Here is a 21,002-nt window from a genome sequence, read left to right as displayed (position 1 = left end):
ATGAAAGGCCCAGTCTGTAGAAAGTATATGTTAACTTATGTCAGTTTTAAAAGGTTGCTTGAAATCAGAAGACAAATTGGTAGCAGGCTTGATTATGGCTATTACATACCTGAGTATGTTAACCAGGTCTTGTCATAAGAAAAGCATGGTATCTTTAAAAGACAAGGTATATATATATATGCTGGAGAGAGGCTGCATGTTTATCAAGATAACGCAACACTTGGCAGCATTCCTTTTCTGTTTGGCCAGAGATGTGCTTCTGATGTGTTAGTGTCAAACCAAATGTCTGCTGTATATGTTAAATGATACTAGCACAACCTATGTTTTAGCAGACGTAGGCCTGTGTGTGCAGGTTCTGTGCATAAGCAGTACAGTCATGTACCAATGAATATAGGTCATGTTAACCACCGCTTTCACTAGAACATTTACTTAATTGACAGCTGTTCAGCATATTGAGTACAGTTTCTGTGACCATGCCTTACCTAATATAGCCTAATAGATCCATGTCATTAACACCCCTTTTATTTAAGGGGTGAATGGCAAGCTGTGTCCATAATGGTTATCTTCTCCTTATGTTAGAGAATCAGTTATTGAGAAGTAAACCCTGCAAAGACATATGTTCATAGATTCATAGGTAGGTACTAGGCTATTGGCCCTAGGGCCTATATAAGCCTAGCCAAAAAAGTACCCTGGCTTTCGCCACCCAAGAAAATTACTTTCCTGTGCCCCTGTCGAGCAGAGCCCCATAGGTGATCCCTAGGGTGAATTTCCTATTTCCCATCCAATCATCAAGATTTTTCTTGAAGAGTGTTAATGAGGAACTTTGTTTGATATAGATAGGTAGTTTGTTCCAGAGTATGGGAAGTCTCTGGGACAGGAATCTATCCCTCCAGCATGTTCTGTTTATTGTGGTGACAAGGTTTAGGTCCCTAGAACATGTAGCTCGGAGGGATTGGGATTTCTTTAAGTGGAGCATGTCCAACATCTCTGGATTTGACATAGCTTTGTATGTTAGGCAGAGATCGCCTTTGAGTAGGCGATTTGTGATGGAGTAAAGCTGGAGTTTTTTGAGACGGTCTGCATAGGGCATCTGTTTGAGACTGGTAATCCTCTTTGTGAAGTATTTCTGCGGCCTTTCCAGTTGTTGTAGATGTCTTGTGAGGTACATACCAAAAGGGGCATTGTACTCTATAATTGGTCTAATGAGTGACGAGTAGAGAGGAACAATGACCTCTTTTTTCCTGGATGAGAAACCTTTTGTGATGAGGTGTGCTACCTAGAAAGATTCCCTGACTACTGTGGCGATGTGATTAGCAAAGGAGAGACTATGGTCCACATGTGTCCCAGGATCTCTTATTACACTTTCAATGTTAAGTAGACTACCACCTATGTGGTATCTCATGGGTACAGAGTTTTTACCAAAGGGGATGATCATCTTGGCATTGAGCTTGAGGTCATGGCTTTGAAACCAGGCATCTGTCTCAGTGAGGTCCTTTTGTAGGATGTCCACATCATTAGGAGTTTTGATTATGGCTCCCAGTTTGCAGTAATCTGTGAACTTCATTAGCCAAAGACCTTCTGTGTTAACCTGTACTTCAGAAAAGTAGATACCAAACAGGAGAAGACCCAGGACTGAACCCTGTGGTACTCCACTTGTCACTGGTCTGAAGTTGGATTTGGAGTCTGCTGCTTTTACAGTGTGGGTTCTGTCAATGAGTCAGTTGGCAACCCGTCTTGTGAAATAGGGATTTATACCTAGTTTAGAGAGTTTATCTATAATTCCAGAGTGGGGGATGGTGTCAAAAGTCTTGGTGAGCTCTAGATAGGGTGTGTGAACCACCTTACCCTCATCTATGGCTTTGGTGACTGCTTCAAAGAAGTCTATCAGGTTTAGGAGACATGATTTTCCTTTTACAAACCTAAACTGGGTGGGGTCCAGAGTTTGGAGATTACCAATGTCTTTGTTTATAAGTTCCATGATGATACGTTCCATGGCCTTGCAGACCAGGCTAGTTAGGCTAATGGGGCGGTAGTTCCCGGGGTCCATGGTGGCTCCCCCTTTGTGTACTGGCATAACCGTCGCTGTGCACCATTCTGTGGGCACAAAGCCTGAGGTGAGGCTATGACTTGAACATGGTGCTAAGGTGGGGTGCCAGTTCATTCTGTAGTTCATGTAGAATGCAGCCTGGGATGTTTTCATGTCCCATGGATGCTGTGTTCTTGGCTTTGGAGAGTGTGGTTTTTACCTGTGCAGCCGTGATTACAGGAACTTTGCATTCTTTCGGTATAGAGATGGGCCTTTTAGAGGGTAAGAGAGGGGTAAAGTTAACCCTGAACCTATCTGCCAGGATGTTGGCAATATCAGTTGGTTCTGTAATATTTAGTTCCATTGTGCTGTAACTCAGAGCAGATCTGAGTGTTGCCATTGAGATTCTTGACATAGCTATAGAATGCTTTGTGGTTGTCTTTAGGATTAGTGGCAATTTTTGTTTTCGTAACTAGCTTTGGAGGATTTTATGAGGGATCTCAGCTTCTTACTGAGGCTGACCAGGGAGCTCCTCCAGTCATGGGATTTTACTCTTTTTTGCAATAGTTTCTTTCTTCCTTCTGCTGTAGAGTTTGTTTATGGCAGGAGACCACCATATTGGTTTCCTTTTTTGGAGGATAGCATCTTGGTTCTGTTAGGGATAGCATGATCCATGCACTCATGTAAGTGCTTATAAAATCCATTATTGTAGGATTCAGCAATCGTATCACTATTGTCCGTCTGCATGGGTGTCGTGAAGTTTGCCACTTCGATCATAAGAAGTATGAAGCTGGCTTTGGAGAAATTTTTTATGGTAGTTTCCCTAATGGGGGGTGGGGGGCGGGATGTGGATGTCTAGGGTGATTAGCTTGTGGTCGGATCTGACCAAAGAGAAATTGACCTCTGGTGTGGAACACCATGTTGATAATGACCAGGTCTAGGATATTGCTGCCCCTAGTGGGGGTGTGGATAGTTGATCCAAGGCATTGGAATTTATGAATTCCAGAAAACGTTGAGCAAAAGAGTTGGTACATGAGTAGTTTTCCCAGATAATAGTGGGGTAGTTGAAATCGCCCATTATGAGGGTGTTGGGTTGTACCCTAATATTTTCCAGGGTATCAAGAAATGAGGAGTGGGAATCCTGGGGCATGGTGGGGGATCTTTAGCACGTTACAATTTGGATTGCGGTCTTGCCCAGAGTTAGCTGCACTTGGATAATCTTGGATGCATTATGCTGAGCAAATAGCCTGAAGGTATGGATATCCTTAATGAATATGAACACGCCTCCGCCTTTAGTGTTTGGGTCCAGGTTAGGTAGCCGGAACGTGTGGTATGAATTATAGCCTGGTAATGCAGGGGTGCTGTATTTAAAGATATTTTTTTCAACTTAACTATTTAAAGAGGATTGAAATACAGAAACTGGCTTATGCATGCTAATAACTAAAGACGCAATTAAAATATTTTTTTCTAAGCCCAGTACAACCTACTTAGGTAACATTAAATCTCAGTATGCATGGCAGTACGGGGTAAATTAATCTGGTCCCTTGTTCTCTATAGATGAAGAGATGATGGCAAGGCAAAGGACAAACAATGGAAGGCAAACCAGCTGTCTAGATATGAGCATGTATTTATGTTTGTATGTATGCTTGCATGCGTACATGCATGTTTGTCTGTATGCATGCATTTACTTATTTATTTTGACCAGGACAGCCCTAAGCCAGAGCCTAATTTCATAGGTGAGCCAAAGAGGAAACTTTCCTAGTATTGCAATACAATAAATAATATCTTTCAGAATGGCATGCAGTTGTATTGTATCGTAGATACAATAAAATGGATTAACTGCTTTAGAAAATGACATGCAACAATATAGTGTATAATCAGAAAAAGAAGTCTTAGAGGTAATATGAACAATCATGGTACATTAAAACCATAATACTGAGCTGGTGTGAAATGATTAGAGATGAAGTGAACTCAAGTTATTCCAGTAGTGGTCAGTACAATAATCATAGTACAGGTCTACTAATCAGATGCACTGAAGTGAAATCAGTCACTTGTTTTGTACAATAATCTTCAAGAAGAATGGTACAGATACTATATGTTGTGCAGCGAAAAAGTGACAAGTGATAAAATTGCAAAGTAATATGTAGAAAGACACCAGCAGCAGCAAAATCATGTGTGTGTTTGTATACGTGTGTGTTTTTGTGTGTATATGTCTGCATGTGTGTATATGTGTGCTTGTGTGCATGTGTGTATGCATGTGTGTGCATTTTTTTGTGTGCATGTGTTTGTATGTGTGTGTTTGTGTGTGTGTGCCTGTGTGTGTGTGTGTGTACACAAAGTGGGATAAAGGAGGAGAGAAGAGACAAAGTGCTAAATGTTAAGAGGTAGTATAGCACGGGGAAAAGAAAGCGCTAGATTGTCAGTAAGAAGAATGAAGCGCCAGCTAGAAAGTGCAGACACAAAGAAATAAAAACAGGTATAATTACCTTAAATAAAATGCTTTCTGAATGGAAGTACTAAAATATTAGTGTAAAATTTACAGAAGATTCATTGCTCTAACTATAAAGCCATAGTTATTTAACTATCATCCATGAATTGTTTGTAAGAGATACAGGTTCTGCAATTTAGTGATAGCATTTTGACAAAACGTTTTCATAATGGAACACAGGATATGATATTGTATTATTGTGCTAGTTTGTTCCAGTATTTTCTGAGTAGTGACTAGATGCACTATCATTTATCTCTGAGTAGGTTCTATTTATGTTCTAGCAGTACTGGTTAGATAAGAGCGGGATTTATTTAGTAATATTCAGAACTGAAACTAGGATATCTGGTCTGCTGGCTGATTCTTCCAAATCGAGAACTGAAAAAAAAAACTGTTGCAAACAACTTGCTACAGCTAAACACTACTCATGACTTGCTGAAGTGCTTCAGCCATGACTGAAAATGAAGTATCATCATTCATTTCTGTATGATGGTATTGCACGACTGATCATGTCCCCAGACACCTTCTTCCTGAGCAGCTACTTCCTTTGCTCCAGCCTCACTATGCCTCTGGTAATATGCCATAATAGGAGACTGTATAATATTGGGAAGAGATGAGTATGAGTCAGTTTGTTAACTATTATTGTCTGCAAGTAGCTTTTTTTTTTGTTTTTCATAATTTCCTATGTATATTTCTATACGATTGCACAATAATGAGTGTGTGGCATGATCTGTTTGGATTCAGATTAGGATGCAGCACAAATGACTCAATGATTGCAGTGAAACAGATACTTGAGAAGAAGCTAGAAATGAGGAAAAAGTCCAAATGGGCATTCCTAGACTTGAAAAAAGCATATGACAAGGTTCCATGAAAGCTTATTGGGGCAGTCCTGAGGTGATCTGTTCCAGTAACATTGGAAGAATTAATACAAGCTATGTACAATCACCCAATGACTCAAGTATGGACAGTGCTCGGTCTCACAACAGGGTTTGCCAGTGGGAGTGGGTGTGCATCAGGGTTGAGTTGTGAGCCCACTGCTGTTCATACTGGTGATGGACTACATTAGCAAGCAACTCAAAGGGTCAGATCAACAAAGTTGTTGTATGCAAATGATGTGGCATTACAGGCATACTCTGAGCAAGAACTTCAACAAAGGATAGGAGAATGGAATACAAACCTGAAGATGCATGGGATAAAACTGAGTACAGATAAGACAGTTGTAATGGCAACAAATGTGGAAAATCAGAGGAAGCTAAAATCTGAGATAGAAATTAAAATAGTGGAATAAGTTAACAGCTTCAAGTATCTGGGAGGCGTGGTTGTGGAGAAGGGAAATCTGGATGAGGAGTCAAGGTTAGATTCAGAGGTGCCATGGCCAAATTTCACAGAGTGTCAGGGGTAGAGTATAACAGAAGAATATCAAAGAAACTGATAAGTAAGGTATACAGAACAGTGGTGCAGACACTACTACTCCATGGTACAGAAATGTAGGCAGTAAAGGCAGGGCCATTGAGAAAGCTAGAGGTAATGGAAGCTGCAAAGGCAGTGTTGTCTCCATATTCATAAAGGATTCACACACCTCCAGACTGATTCATCCTTATATCAGACTGGTAGCCTAGCATAATGCATCTGAGATACTTCAGGTACAACTAACACTGGATAAGATGGCTATACAAGTCATAGCCTGCTACAGAACCCCTACCATGTCCCTAGACTCTCACTCCAACTTCCTAAGCACCCTGGAATCTATCAAGGTCCAGCCCAGTACTCTCATACTGGGTGACTTCAACTACCCATCCATTAGCTGGAAAAACTATTCTAGTACCAATGTACAGGCCCAACACTTGCTGGAATTTATCAATTCCAATGTCCTAGACCAGCTCATTCTGACCTACACAAGAGAAAGCAACATCCTCGACCTGGTTATCACCACCATAGGAGATTGTTGCTCCACACCTATAGTCAATTCCTTCCTGGTTAAATCTGACCACAAACTGATCACCATGGAAATCTCCATCTTACTCACCCCCCCACCCCAGGTGACCACCAAGAAAAACTTCTCCAAAGCTGACTTTGTGCTCCTAAAAACAGGAGTGCCTAACTTCTCAGCACCCATGATAATGGAAAATAGCTGCATGACCACCGAATCATACACCAATGCACTTTATAAGCACGTACACAAATGTATGGATCTCACCATTTCAAATATAACCAAGATGGTCTCCTCCAAGAAAAGGAAGCAAATCTGGTGGTCCCCAGCTACCAATAAACTCTACAACAGAAGGAGGAAACTGTTGCAGAAAAAATGAAATCACAAGACTGCAAAAACTCACTTACCAGACTCAACAAATTTTGAGATACCTTATCAAATCCTCTAAAGCCAGCTATGAAGGCAGAATTGTTGCTGAAACCAAAAACAACCACAAAGCCTTCTATAGCTTTATAAAGAACCTGCAAGGCAATACCCAGATTTGCTCCGAGTTATTGCACAATCGTGCCTCCTATACCAAGCCAACAGATTTAGCCAACATATTCAGTGCGGACTTAACCCCCCCACAAACGCCCTATCACAGCACCAGAAGAAAGCCTGGTACCCACCATTGCTGCATCACAGGTAAAAGCTGCATTGACCAAAGCCAAGAATACAACATTCACGGGACCTGATAATATCCCTGGCTGTGTCTTACATGAACCACAAAATGAACTGGCACCACACCTGTGTGCCCTGTTCAATCACAGCCTTACCTCAGGTTTTGTCCCTAATGAATGGTGCAATGCTACAGTCATCCCTCTCCACAAAGGGGAAGCAACTACAGACCCTGGGAACTACCACCCCATTAGCCTGAAGAGTCTGGTATGCAAAGCTTTGGAGCGCATCATCATGAACCTGCTCAACAAAGATATAGGCAATCTCCAAACTCTTGACCCTGCACAGTTTGACTTCATCAAGGGGATATCCTGCCTGCTGAACCTGGTTGACATTTTTGAGGCAGTCACCAATGCTGTGGATGAGGGTAATGCAGTGCATACAGCCTACCTTGATCTGTCCAAGGCCTTTGATACCATTCCCTACTCAGGTATCATTGATAAACTCACCAAACTAGACATCAATTCTTATATCACTAGGTGGGTTGCAAATTGGCTCACAGGCAGGACCCACAGAGTGAAAGTTGCAGACTCCAAGTCAGACTGTTAACCAGTCACAAGTGGAGTCCCACAGGGCTCTGTCCTGGGCCCTTTCCAGTCTGGCATCTACTTCTCAGAAGTCCAACCCAACACAGGGGCATTCTGGCTGACCAAGTTCACTGGTCACTGCAAGCTAGGAGTCATTATTCACTCCCCAAGTGATGCAGACATCCTACAAGTGGGCCGCTTTGAGACCAATGACCGATGCCAGAACCATGGCCTTAAGCTTAATGCCAAAAAAGGCCTTATCATTCCCTTTGGAAAAAAACTCAGCTCCCATGAATTACCATGTCAAGGGGAGCCCACTAAACACTGAAGGGGCTATAAAAGTGGCTGTAAGAGATCTGGGAACCCAGGTTGACAGCCACCTCACCTTCGACCACCATATTGCCAGTGTGGTCAGAAAGTCCTTCTACATGGCACATCTTAGAACCAAAGGGTTCGCATCCAGAAAGAGAGGTCATCATCCCTCTCTACTCATCTGTCATTAGACCAATCATCGAATATAATGCTCCATTTGGCATGTACCTGACCAGACACCTACAACAGCTGCAGAGGCCACAAAAGTACCTCACAAAAAGGATCCTAGTCCTTAAACACATGTTCTACATGGACAGACTCAAGAAACTTCACCTGTTCTCAGTCTCCTATCATCTACTCAGAGATGATCTCTGCTTGAGTTACAAAGCCATGTCTGACCCAGCCCTACTTGAAATGCTACACCTAAAGAAATCCCAATCCCTGAACACAACACGCTCCAGAGACCACAACCTCACTACCACAATCAACAGAACATGCTGGAGAGACAGGTTAATCTCCCAAAGACTGCCCATACTCTGGAATAAGCTTCCCATTCATGTCAAGCAGAGAACCTCGCTGTCCCTCTTCAAGAAAAATCTTGACTTGTCAATGGGGAACAGAACGTTCACCCCAGGAATCTCTCCAGTTGCCCCACTGGATAGGGGCACTGTGAACTAACATTGGTTGGCACGGTGTCAGAGAAAATTTCTTGTGCTTGGCTTGTAAAGGCTGCAGGGCCATTAGCCTAGTACACACCTATGAACCTATGAAGTGCCTGAAATTGGAGGTAGGATGCACACTGTGGGGCAGACAAAAAATGAAAACATAACAGCAGATGCCAAAGTAGCTCTAACTGCTGAAAAGGTCAAAGAGAACAGATGACTGTGGTTTGTGAACATGTGAAGAAAAGCAGGAGTCAATTTGGTAAAAAAGATTTGGGACAGACCGGAAGAAGACAAGAGGAAAGAAGAACATCCAGCAAAGAGGTGGATGAATTGTGTGAGAGAAGACCTGTGACAGTCAGCCAGGAATGTTAGAGAAAGTATTAAATAGACAGAGATGGCAACATTTAACACAACACTTCAACCCCATATAGAAAATGGGGTTAAAAGGGGTTGATAATGATGATTGATGGTAATGAATGTTTGACATGCTCTGCATTACTGTTGACATATATGCATAGATGTTATTACATGTTGTGCTATATATTTTACCCTGTAAAATGGTTTGTTGTTATAAATTTAATATCATTATCTCACTCTTAAAATACAACAAAGACATTCTGGTTTCCAAGCAAGCTAGTGACAGAAATTTCCTACCACCTTCTCATTTAGTCTGACTCCCAGATTCACAAATCCTCCGTGTAAGACTTAATAAGTCTTACATGGAGGCTGCAGTTGAACAGTATGATGCCAGCGTGCCATGAATATGCATGAGGCCATGCTGACTCAACCGTAAGTCTTACATGGACCGTGTAAGAAAGCAGGGGGTGTGTCCGACTGCCAAGCAGTCTAAATGTCCATGCCCCTGCAAGTATTTTAAAAGTAAAAAAAGCAGATGCACAAGAGCGAGGCCGCTCAAATGTCCCTGCACCCAACACCACACTCCCTGATATTGTAAACCCCTATCACAGTTCTAAAATACAAAACATTAAATTTATTTTTTTAAATTCCCAAAATAGCTGCTCGTATTTGCATGTGTGTGTGCGCGTGGGTGTGCCCATTGCTTAGCTAGAGTTAGCAATTCTGACATGGAAGAGCATAAGAAAGAATGCTTATGCAAATCACAGCAAATAGCAATAGCGTAATGGTAGAGTGTTCGCACAAAGAAGAGGCATTCACAGTTCGAGTCCCACCACTCCCCTTCGTATTTATTTTTTAAATCAGTATATGAAATAATACTTGACAAATATGTTTAAACATTACTAAAAAGCAGTGAAATGGCCAATGTATCAGTGAACAAAATAAATATTTTAAAGGATCCTGATATAAAATTGCCTGCAGTTAAGCAGCGCTTCACCCAGAGCAATAGAGTTACCCATAGTTTAATAGCGCTTTACCCAGCGCAATAGAGTTGCCCATAGTTTAATAGCGCTTTACCCAGCGCAATATGTTTGTGTGGATGTGCGCGCCACGCAAACCAGGGCACCGAGGAGCAACATAGAGCAAAGTTGCTTAAATGCAGCCACACCCCCTAGCCTGGCTGGATAGTATGAAAATAAAATGAATGACAAGGTTCAAACCCAGGACTCTGTGCATCAGAAGCAAAGTACAGAACCACTAAGCCATGACAACGTAGGGTAAGCAGCCACTATTAACATTCACATACTTATGAATGTTAGTTTAACCATTACTAAGCAGGTCCGCAGTCAGCCGAGACTTTTACAAAATGGCCAATCACAAAACAGTGCGGGAAATGCAGCATATTTAAGCCCCACAGGCGGGAATACACTCCATAACTGATTGTAGCTCACATCTGCAGTTACAATGTCTGGTGTCAGAGAGGGAACATGCTTCCGAGCGCAACGTTGGGGCATCGAGGAGTCCAAATACATGGTTTGGCTCCTTGTCCACCGTCACGCGTCAAGACTCCTGCAGGGCCAGTTCCAAGGGATGGAGTACAAGGCAGAGGCTTGGAACCGGTTAGCTTCTGACCTCACCAGTGACACAGGCATTCCTCGGACTGGTGAGCAGGTCTGCACCACCATGCAGACCTGAAGAGACGAAAGCAGGACCGCCTGAACCAGTGGATACAGGAGGCCCATGGGATGCAGGATGCCCTACAACTGTGTATGTAGTCATGGAATGCAGTATGTAAGAATTAATAATGGAGTATGTATAACAGATAGGTATGTCTCAATATCCCTTCATTTACTTTATAGCTGCAGGTGACCGTGCTATAAATCAGCAAGCCTATGCTGATAGGCTGCTAAGGCTGCGCCACCAGGCAGGTTAGTGATTATTCTGCATGTATTGTTATATAAAATATGGGAGAGAGCATGAAAGAAAGTGTTGTAGTCTAATAATACAGCCATAAAATTGCCTGAATAAGTCCTCTGCATGTACTGTCAGATAAAAATGTCAGAGAGCCAGAAAAAGAGTGTAGTAACCCATTAAGAAAGGTAACATATGTCTGGAATAATATCTCTGCAGGCACTGTCATATAACATAAGTGAGTGATCCTGAAAAAAGATTGTTCTAACCTATTAATAAAGGTATAATATGTCTTGAACATGTCTGCCATATACACCGTTAAAACAAATAAAGGAGTGAGCCTGTGGAAAAGTGTGTAATGTTATTATAAAGGTCTAAAACCCAGAGTGTGTCTGTGTCACAGAGTCTGAAATGTTGTTGTACCCTTGCATTATAAAAACAGTACTGTTTGAAAAGGTGCTGGCAACCCAGAGTTGTGCAGTCCCATATAAAGTGGGTGATGGAAGTGCTAGTAGCTGTGAAACATATATACAGTCCACAATAGTCAGTTACTGGCTGGCATGAATAAGTAAACCTGGCACATGTGTAGCATGTAATTTTTCCCCAGAAATGTGTGTGTCAAGAAATGCAGGGTTCTGTACAAATTGAAGTGAAAATGTCATGTGAAAACATCCCAAATATGTAGATAGAGAAATATAAATGCAATCAAGAAATATGTAGCAGTAACATCTGCATCCTGGACAGTTAGTATGTCAGATATAGGTCAGGCATATATTGAACTAGCCAAACCCATTACACAACCTAATGTATGGTGGCAAGTGTAATAATACAGGTAGGGGATATACACTTGCAATCACTAGGAATGTAGTGTAGACTAATAGGTCATTATAAGATGTTAACTGAGGTTTTTTCTACACCCTACTGTATCTGCATAAACCATGCAATTCCACACCTCAATGGGTATGTATAATCTTAAATATTTGTTGGGACATATGTCCTATTGTTCTATAAATATTTGCATTCACATTGATGCATGTGCCCTGTTTAAACACCACAATCATGGTGGCCTGTTGCTACCAAACATCCCTGCATGCTGTTGGAATAACCACTGTGGTTCAATATATGCATGTGTTATGCTTGCTGTTCAACTGTTGTACCCTTGGTGTGTTGGGTTAATGGGAATATCATTGCATGCTGTTACAACTAATCTGGAATGCTGTTTCTCTTATGTTGTAATTAAACACACCTAATCACAGAACGTATGGGAAAGCCGGTCTCAGCAGACCCACCTGTCCCTCCTCAGCCGGTGAGTGCACTTGGCACCAGCAGGTCCGGTGCCCAGCTCGGGCTCCTCACCTCCATTGGTCCTGTGCCACCTTCGGGTGGAAGCACTGCAAGGGATGGGGCTCGTCCCCCCTGTGCAAGCGTGGGCGGAGAAGAGCCACCTGTCACCCTTCGAAGGGTCCGGGCTGTGGTGCGTAGGGAGATCCAGCGTTCAGTCGCTGATCCCCTACACCAGCTTGAGGCGAGAGTGGTGCATCTCATGGGTGAGCCTGCCCATCCTACACAGCCCCCAGCACAGCCACTCTCGGGGCTGTGAAGGCTCAGTGGTGACTGCCCATGAGTGGGGATCTCAGTTCCACTGTTACCATCTGTGGGCTCATGGGCTTGCGATTTCCAAACATCCAACCCTGTCAATTGTGTTCACCCACCCCATGTGTCATATACCGCCCCTGTATGCGTCTTGTCTGTCTTGTCTGTTTACCTTCCCAACCTACCTCCCCGGACATACCTACTTCCTCTACCTCACTTCCCACTCTCACCTGAAAAAAAAAAAAAGGGTAATCAGTACTCACAAAAAATTTAGCCCCATACATAGCTGCCCATTTCGCACACATGTCCATCGGACAAACATGTAAACTGATAATTAGAATTGACAGTACAACAAACCCAAGCTGAGACAGCGTAGGAACATCAGATAATTTTATTTCACACACAGCCATGCTGCCTAAACCAGTCATTATGATAGTAAAGTATGTCCTTTGACATCAGCTTCATGTGTCAAACACTATCTGTGAATATTTGATGGATTTTTTGTACATACAGTCTTTATATTCAGTGTTTCGTATATGTATTCTTGAATACATTGCTAGTTTTTATTCATTTTAATTTACTTAGTTTTATATATGCTTGTTATCTAAGTATTTTTTATATATATGTTTTTTATATTTATACATATGTATTTATACACTTTCTATGTAATGTTTTAAATGTAGATGAGTACTACTTGATTAATTGGTTAATTGGATCAATTATATAAGGAGCAGATCTATGGGGTTGTCAGAAGGATCTGAAGAAGCTATTTTTGTGAAAGCGCTCATCCGTTTGTGTACACCCACTTGGAATTAAACTCTTGTGCTTTATCTTACTTTTGCTGCACTCGGTTTTTTCAGTTTAATTTATTTGACTTTTTACTCATGTAGTGCTAGCGTTTACTTGTGGAACATTGGACTTTTGTTATTATTTGTTTATTTTCTACTCTACTTTCCACAAGAGTAAGATTTGGTTTATATCATGGCCAATATCGAACTGGATTACGTCCCGAGAAGTGAAGACCGGGGGACGGTAGCTTTACAGACACATTTTCGGAAGTATTTGAACGAAACCACCAGTGCTTCCTTGTTCCTTGACTGTGCGGCTGTCTCTGATGATGTCATTGAATCGACTATTGATTCGGAGAGACTGCACACTATGTTAGATGATATGGAGAAGGATTTCATGAAGCTTAAAAGGCTTCAAACGCAACGTATACATTTTAAATTCTGTTTAGAACAGCACATTATTCCACGAGGCTTGAGGGTTTTTACCATGCCTAACCAGGGTAAGGAATATCCAGATCTACTTGCACAATGGCAGCGCATCAACACCGAGGTGAGCTACAAATATTTGCAACTGTTAATTGATTTCTTTCATCCTGAGGAAATCGAGCTGATGGAATGTATTAAAAACAAACAAGAGACTCTTTTTAATAGTTTTCCTGACAAGGTGGTTATACCACTATTTGAGAATCTTTTGGATTGTGTCTTAGCCTATGAGGGAAAGTTACTACAGCAGAAACGACATAAGGCCACCAGGGATCTCAATGATTTTAAACTGGGCAAAGTGTTCCTATGGCCCAGGTCAGTACCAGACTCTCATATACCTCCCACATCAGCTCGTAGGGACCCACATTCTGTCGTTGGTTCGAGGAGGGATGGGGGACATATTATTTCCAATCATATTGGTAGCTCCACTTGTGACAAGATACCAATTGGCACAAGTGGAAACATTGAATTGGATAGTGCTCGTATACACACTGACACTTCCCCTCTGGATGATGCCCCTTCTAGAGGCTGTAGTAATGGAGAAATCACCAGTGATGCTGAATGTATCAGTAAGGATGCATCACCTGTCAATAAGACTATTATAAACAATTGCAAGGATTCTGTTGATGTTATTCATATTGTTCACCCCAGTGCTTGTTCAGAGAACAACCTTTACCCCGAAGTACATGTTGTCAAACACGGACATATCACTACTAAGGGAGGATCAGAAACTGTAGTCAGACCCAAGAAAGCAACCACAGGGACTGCATCCAATAATCCAACGAGTTTGGATTTAACTTTTCCTCTGCCCATACGCATGGAGAAGGGCCCTTGCAGACCACGCTCCATGAGTCGGGGCAGACAGAAGAGGAAACTATCAGGAGAGTTTACTCCTCACCAGACATTAAAGAAAATGTGGAACAGCAAGAACTAGTTCATAATCTATCTCATATTAATTTGACCAGTGATGATATTAACCTTTTGAAAAGAGGTTTAAACTTCATTCCTAGGAGTCAAAGCAGGTTAACGGACACCATCTTGGACTTGAAGTTATTCTGTAGGAATGTAATGCTTAAGCTTATGTATAACAACTCTCAAGAAGAACCTTTTCAAACTAAGGGCTTTATTTTTAAGAACTTGAGTGATTATGTACCTATACATCACCCTTTAGTTGAAGCATTTTTAGACTGACTGAAGATGAACTGTATAATTATTATAACAGTAATTTAAGAACAAATAGACAGAGACGGAGAGATAATCTGACCCCCCAAGAATGCCAGTGTCTTAGAAAGTTACGGAGTGACCCTACTATTATTATCAGACCAACCGATAAAGGTGGCAAGGTTGTTGTTATGGATATGTCTTCTTATGTAAAGGCTATGACCCTAATGTTACAGGATAAATTCTATGAATCTACCTCTATTGACGATGTACATTCTGTCGTTAGATATATCAGTAATACACTTTATGATATATTTAGAAGTAATTTGATAGACAAGGAGTTATATGAATACCTTACGATTCGGGCACCTGTTATACCAATCATACAAGGACTCCCCAAAATTCATAAAGATGAAAGGAACCCACCCATGAGACCGATAGTTTCTGGTCGTGGCTGGGTCACTGAGCACTTATCAGTGTTCATAGAAAAACATCTGAGATGTGTGCTGAATGATAATGTTACAGTGTTAAAGGACTCTAAGCAGTTCTTAATTGACCTATATGAATGCATTGGCAATTCAGGGATGTTATGTGATTACATCTTTGTTACTTTTGATGTTCAATCTTTATTCGCTGTGATCCCCAATTATATAGGGTTGGATTATGTGTCACATTATTTGCAAGTGCACAGTAACTATACAGCAGTGTTGGTAGATCTTGTGGTACATTTTTTAGAATTGGTTTCAGAGAACAATTTTTTCATGTTTCAGGATCAGGTTTATAGACAACGGGATGGCGTAGCTATGGGCACACCCTGTGCCAATAGTTATGCCAACATTTTCCTTGCCCATTGGGAGGAGCACATTATGTTTAAGAATGACTTGTTTTGTAGACATGTTGTGTTCTATAGAAGGTTTGTTGATGACCTTTTTGTCCTTTGGAATGGAACAACATCACAAATGGAATTAATGTTAACAACTATGAATAGTCTAATGACATTTCTTACCTTCACTATGAATTATTCAACACACAGGATTGAGTTCCTAGACTTATATATTGAAAAATTAACGGACAATCTGATCAATACAGGTGTCCACCGTAAGACTTGTCATCGCAATTCCTTGCTACTAAGGTCAAGTATGCATCCACCCTTTGTTTTCAAGAACATCATGAAAGGACAAGCTATTAGAACTTCTAGACTTAATCCGACTGATAGTGGCTTTTCTTCGGAGTTAGAAAATCTTAAGAATAGATTATTAATCCAGGGATATAGTAATGGTGAGATTACATCATACTTAGAAGAGGCAGACAATTTACGTTCCACTACAGGTTTACCATATTTTGGACCCAGAAACCAGCATGAGGTGACTGGAAACCACATGATATGTGCACCTGTTAAATTCTCTACTTATTTTACCTCTGATTTATACGATGTGAAGGAAATTATCAATAGGCATTGGGATATTCTCCTTATAGATGATGAATTGAAACACATTGTGGGGGAGGCACCAGGCTTTCTCTATAGGAATAAGAATAATTTGAAACGATTATTGTGTTATCCTAGATCTGGTAAGACCATGATGAATAATGGATATACTAAACCTTGTGGTCACTGTAACTTTTGTTCCTTCATAGCAGCGAGGTATTTATACACCCAGATGAACATGTCACTTGTTCTACTAGGGCAGATGCTAATTGTATGACATCGAATGTGATGTATTTAGCCACCTGCCAGGCTTGCCCGAGCTTTTATGTTGGGAAAACCAACCGTCCATTATGGGACAGAATGAGGGAACACATTTACCACATAAGGAAAGGCACCCCTCACAATGCTCTCGCGAGACATGTAGCCTCTAATGATGGAGACCATACCTTTTTGTTTATGGTTTTAGACATCATCACTGTTAATAAGAGGGGTGGTGACATCATGAATTACACAGAAGCTAAGGAGACTGAGTGGATTATCACACTAAAGGCAGATAGGGGGCATGGTTTGAACGATAGGGCCTCAATCAAACCCAAGTTGAGACAGCGTAGGAACATCAGATAATTTTATTTCACACACACCCATGCTGCCTAAACAAGTCATTATGATAGTAAAGTATGTCCTATGACATCAGCTTCATGTGTCGAACACTGTTATCTGTGAATATTTGATGGATTTTTTGTACATACAGTCTTTATATTCAGTGTTTCATATATGTATTCTTGAATACATTTCTAGTTTTTATTCATTTTAATTTACTTAGTTTTATATATGCTTGTTATCTAAGTATTTTTATATATATGTTTTTTATATTTATACATATGTATTTATACACTTTCTATGTAATATTTTAAATGTAGATAAGTACTACTTGATTAATTGGTTAATTGGATCAATTATATAAGGAGCAGATCTATGGGGTTGTCAGAAGGATCTGAAGAAGCTATTTTTGTGAAAGCGCTCATCCATTTGTGTACACCCACTTGGAATTAAACTCTTGTGCTTCATCTTACTTTCGCTGAACTCGCTTTTTTCAGTTTAATTTATTTGACAGTACAACATAGTTTGTTGTCCTCACCCCTCTCCCAGGGGTGGAAGGTTTCAAATTTCACTCTAAATTCATTGCATATGCACAGCTGTTGCTATTAAAGAAATGGGCAGCTATGGACCTTCCCTACACCCACCCTGCACATCCTGAGCTTGTTTACCTACTGTGTGTCCCTCTTTGTGCCCCCTTTTTCACCACTTTCCTATCTCCCCATTTTATTTTCTTTAAAAGAAATTAGCGCAGAGGTTAGCAGGAGTAAGCACTTTTAAGCAGTAGTAAGCAGGATTAAGCGAATGTGTGCATGTGTACGCTTAGCTGAGCATCACTAAGCATCGCGCAAACAAGCGCAAACCCACTTACAACTGCTTAAAAGTGCCTTAGTCACTCTATGGCAGGGCCCTGGTTCTGCTCAGCTGCAAAAGAAAAAACCTCTTCCCAGACCATTGCCACAATAGACTGCATGAATTACCACTAAGTCACAGCAGATATACAAATAACTTGGTTCTGAAATAAATATATCATGCATTACAATGAGGGGATGTAAATGGAAATTAGGAATGGTATAACACAAATCCTTTTCTGTGGGTCTTTACCAGCAGTGGTTTTGGAATTGCATGACATGACTGTGAAAGGAGAACCAGCCATCCTAGCAGGGAATAATGTTACAGTAGCACCTTACAAACACCACACAGTATCATATCAGGATTAATACTGGCCACATGAATACAGTGCAATAGCCACATTTGTATGGCAATTAATTGTGTAAATGAGAAAAAAGTACATACTCCCATGTATCCTATGTTAGCATTTGGAGGGGTGTGTACATGTCTACTCTGAGATGTGTGTACTGGAAGCAGCAACATTCAGGTTTGAGTACAACATGTATATAACTGGCTACAACCCTAGCATCAGATAAGAGACATATACCAACCTTCAGACTGACACAACGGTGTCCAGAGCAAACAAGCATGGGCCCCACCTTGAAAATCTGAAAGGGCTATGCCTACCTAACCTAGCATTTTATAGCAGTGGGCTGCAATCAAAGTGAGTAATGTAATCACCAGACAGCAGGCTGCATGCAATTACTGAATGGTGGGCAGCAACTGGTGCAGAGGCTGTCACATGCACAAGTGCAGATACTTAGAAAAGGAGGCTGTACCTGCAGTCCACACATGCAATTATATCATTGCAGGTGCTGTGAGATAGAGAGTGAGAGAGAGAGAGACACAGACACAGACTGAGACAGAGACCGAACAGAACAGAGTGAGAAACAGAGACAGAACGTTGAATAGAGGGTGAAAAACAAAATAAAAACACCAAAAAAAACTACAAAATCGTAACACATGGAGCAGGGAAATACTAAGGTAAGGTATGTAACTCACATGTATGTGTTGGCATGTTGTAGATGTTCCTGAAGAGTACTCTACACACTGCAAATCATCCATGTGTGGCAGCAGTATGTATCTATTTGTATCTGCACATGTGCATAGGGCAAGGGACATACTGCAACTGTTAGTGAAGGGTGGACAAATATCTGTCAGCAAAGGTTGATATGTGCATATATCCATGTAAGACGTAGTGTGTGGCTTAGAAAACAGCATGCAGTGCGCAGGAGCGGCCATAGGTCAACTGGTGCCCTAGGCAAAAGGGCTCCATGGTGCCCCCTACCACACTTCCTGGTGCCCCCATCCTTGTCTTACTACACCACATAAATAGTGGAAAAGCACCCCTACTAAAGCGGCACCCTAGGCGGCCACCCAGTTGGCCTATGCCTAAGGCCAGCTATGGTAGTGTTGATATATGTCATGTGGTTGTTAAATGCTGTGGGACAGATTTGTCAGATCTGCTGTGTTACAGCCAGTGAGGCCTGCTAATGCTACAAGGGCTGAGGACACCCACATGCATTCTGCACAACACTGTGCAATTTAATCACATACCTGTACATCCCACAACTATCGCAATAGTGATATCCCCACCATGAAAGGTGGACTGTACATGTGCCTATATGTACATCCATGTGTACAGCAATGGATGTGTACATGTATGTGTATAGATATGCATGTATATAATACATGTATATATATATATATATATATATATATATATATATATATATATATCTACATATATATATATATATATATATATATATATATATATATATATATATATATCTACATATATATATATATATATATATATATATATATATATATATATATATATATATATATACACATATAGAGTGAGAGAGAGAGCGAGATAGAGAGACATGGGTTCATATGTACCGCAACAGGTGTGTGGTGACCAAGGCATGGACTGTAGATAAGTGTTGATTCTGCAGTGCCATTCCACCTTCCCAAAACAGTGTACCCATTAAATACCACATAGGTAAAGATCTACCTAACAGTGAAGGTGTGATAAGGGAACATGGGACACAGGTGGATGGTAGCCTCCGCTTTGATGAAGACAGTGCCACACTACACCTGTAATCTGTCTGTGTGGTATGTGTCATGACAACAGGTGTGTCAGCTGTGGAAGTATAGGGTAGAATTCCCCTCTACTCATCACAATGCTCTGTGTGGTATGTACTTCACATGACAACTACACCAGGTGAATAGGCCACAGACAGACCCACTCAGAGGGTAATACTGGCTGCAAACAGATGCCCTATGCAGACTGACTCACTAAACCACAAGTACACTGTATTGCATACTGGCCACACAGATGTGACCTCTGCCGGACATACAGAGGTATGTCACACCCATAGCTGGGTGACAACCACCATGGCAACATATCACAATCCCTCCAGGATACACGGTGTAGGGCCCTAAACCTTGTCAGCTCACTAAACGGCACATGCTGGAGGGATAGGTTCCCATCTCAGAGATATGCCATACACCAGAATAGACCACATAGCAATAGCAAAAAAAGGCTCCTCCTTAGCAGTTGTTATAAATACCCCTGATGATTGTGTGGGAGATTGGTAATACACCCCAAGAAACACCTCTGTGGTTCAGGTTGGCAGGGGCAAGTGAAATCAAAGTACATGTGTGTCAAAGGCTGGGGTAGCATATGGCTAGGCTGCCATAGGCCGTAGGGCCAATAGCATATTACCTACCTACCTATGATGCTATGCACTCACACATGTACTTAATGCAATAGCTTCTATGTGAGGTTGCATAAGTGTAACGCTGAATGGGTGCAAGGTCTGTAAAGGTGTGATAGCTTAGTGTGATGTTGTATCTGACATGGTAGTGCCTATCCTAGCTGTGAGGACAGCAACTGATGTGTAATGTACTCTTAGGCAGACATAGTAGAACGGCAGATGATGTGATGTAGTTCTCCGTTGACGAATGTGGTGTCTCATTGTAGGCTAAAGCAATACATGTATGCTTAGTGAGTGGTACTGCTGGTGATTCCATCACCAATATGAACTGTAGTACAACCTGAAGCTGTAGGCCTAAACAGCACAGTATGGTGTGTGTTCACATTGCTTGGAAACACTGTCAT

The sequence above is a fragment of the Protopterus annectens genome, chromosome 9.part0 (assembly GCF_019279795.1).
Source record: "Protopterus annectens isolate FY-2018-M chromosome 9.part0, PAN1.0, whole genome shotgun sequence".
In the NCBI taxonomy this organism is placed as follows: domain Eukaryota; kingdom Metazoa; phylum Chordata; order Ceratodontiformes; family Protopteridae; genus Protopterus; species Protopterus annectens.
This window is presented reverse-complemented; position numbering follows the sequence as displayed.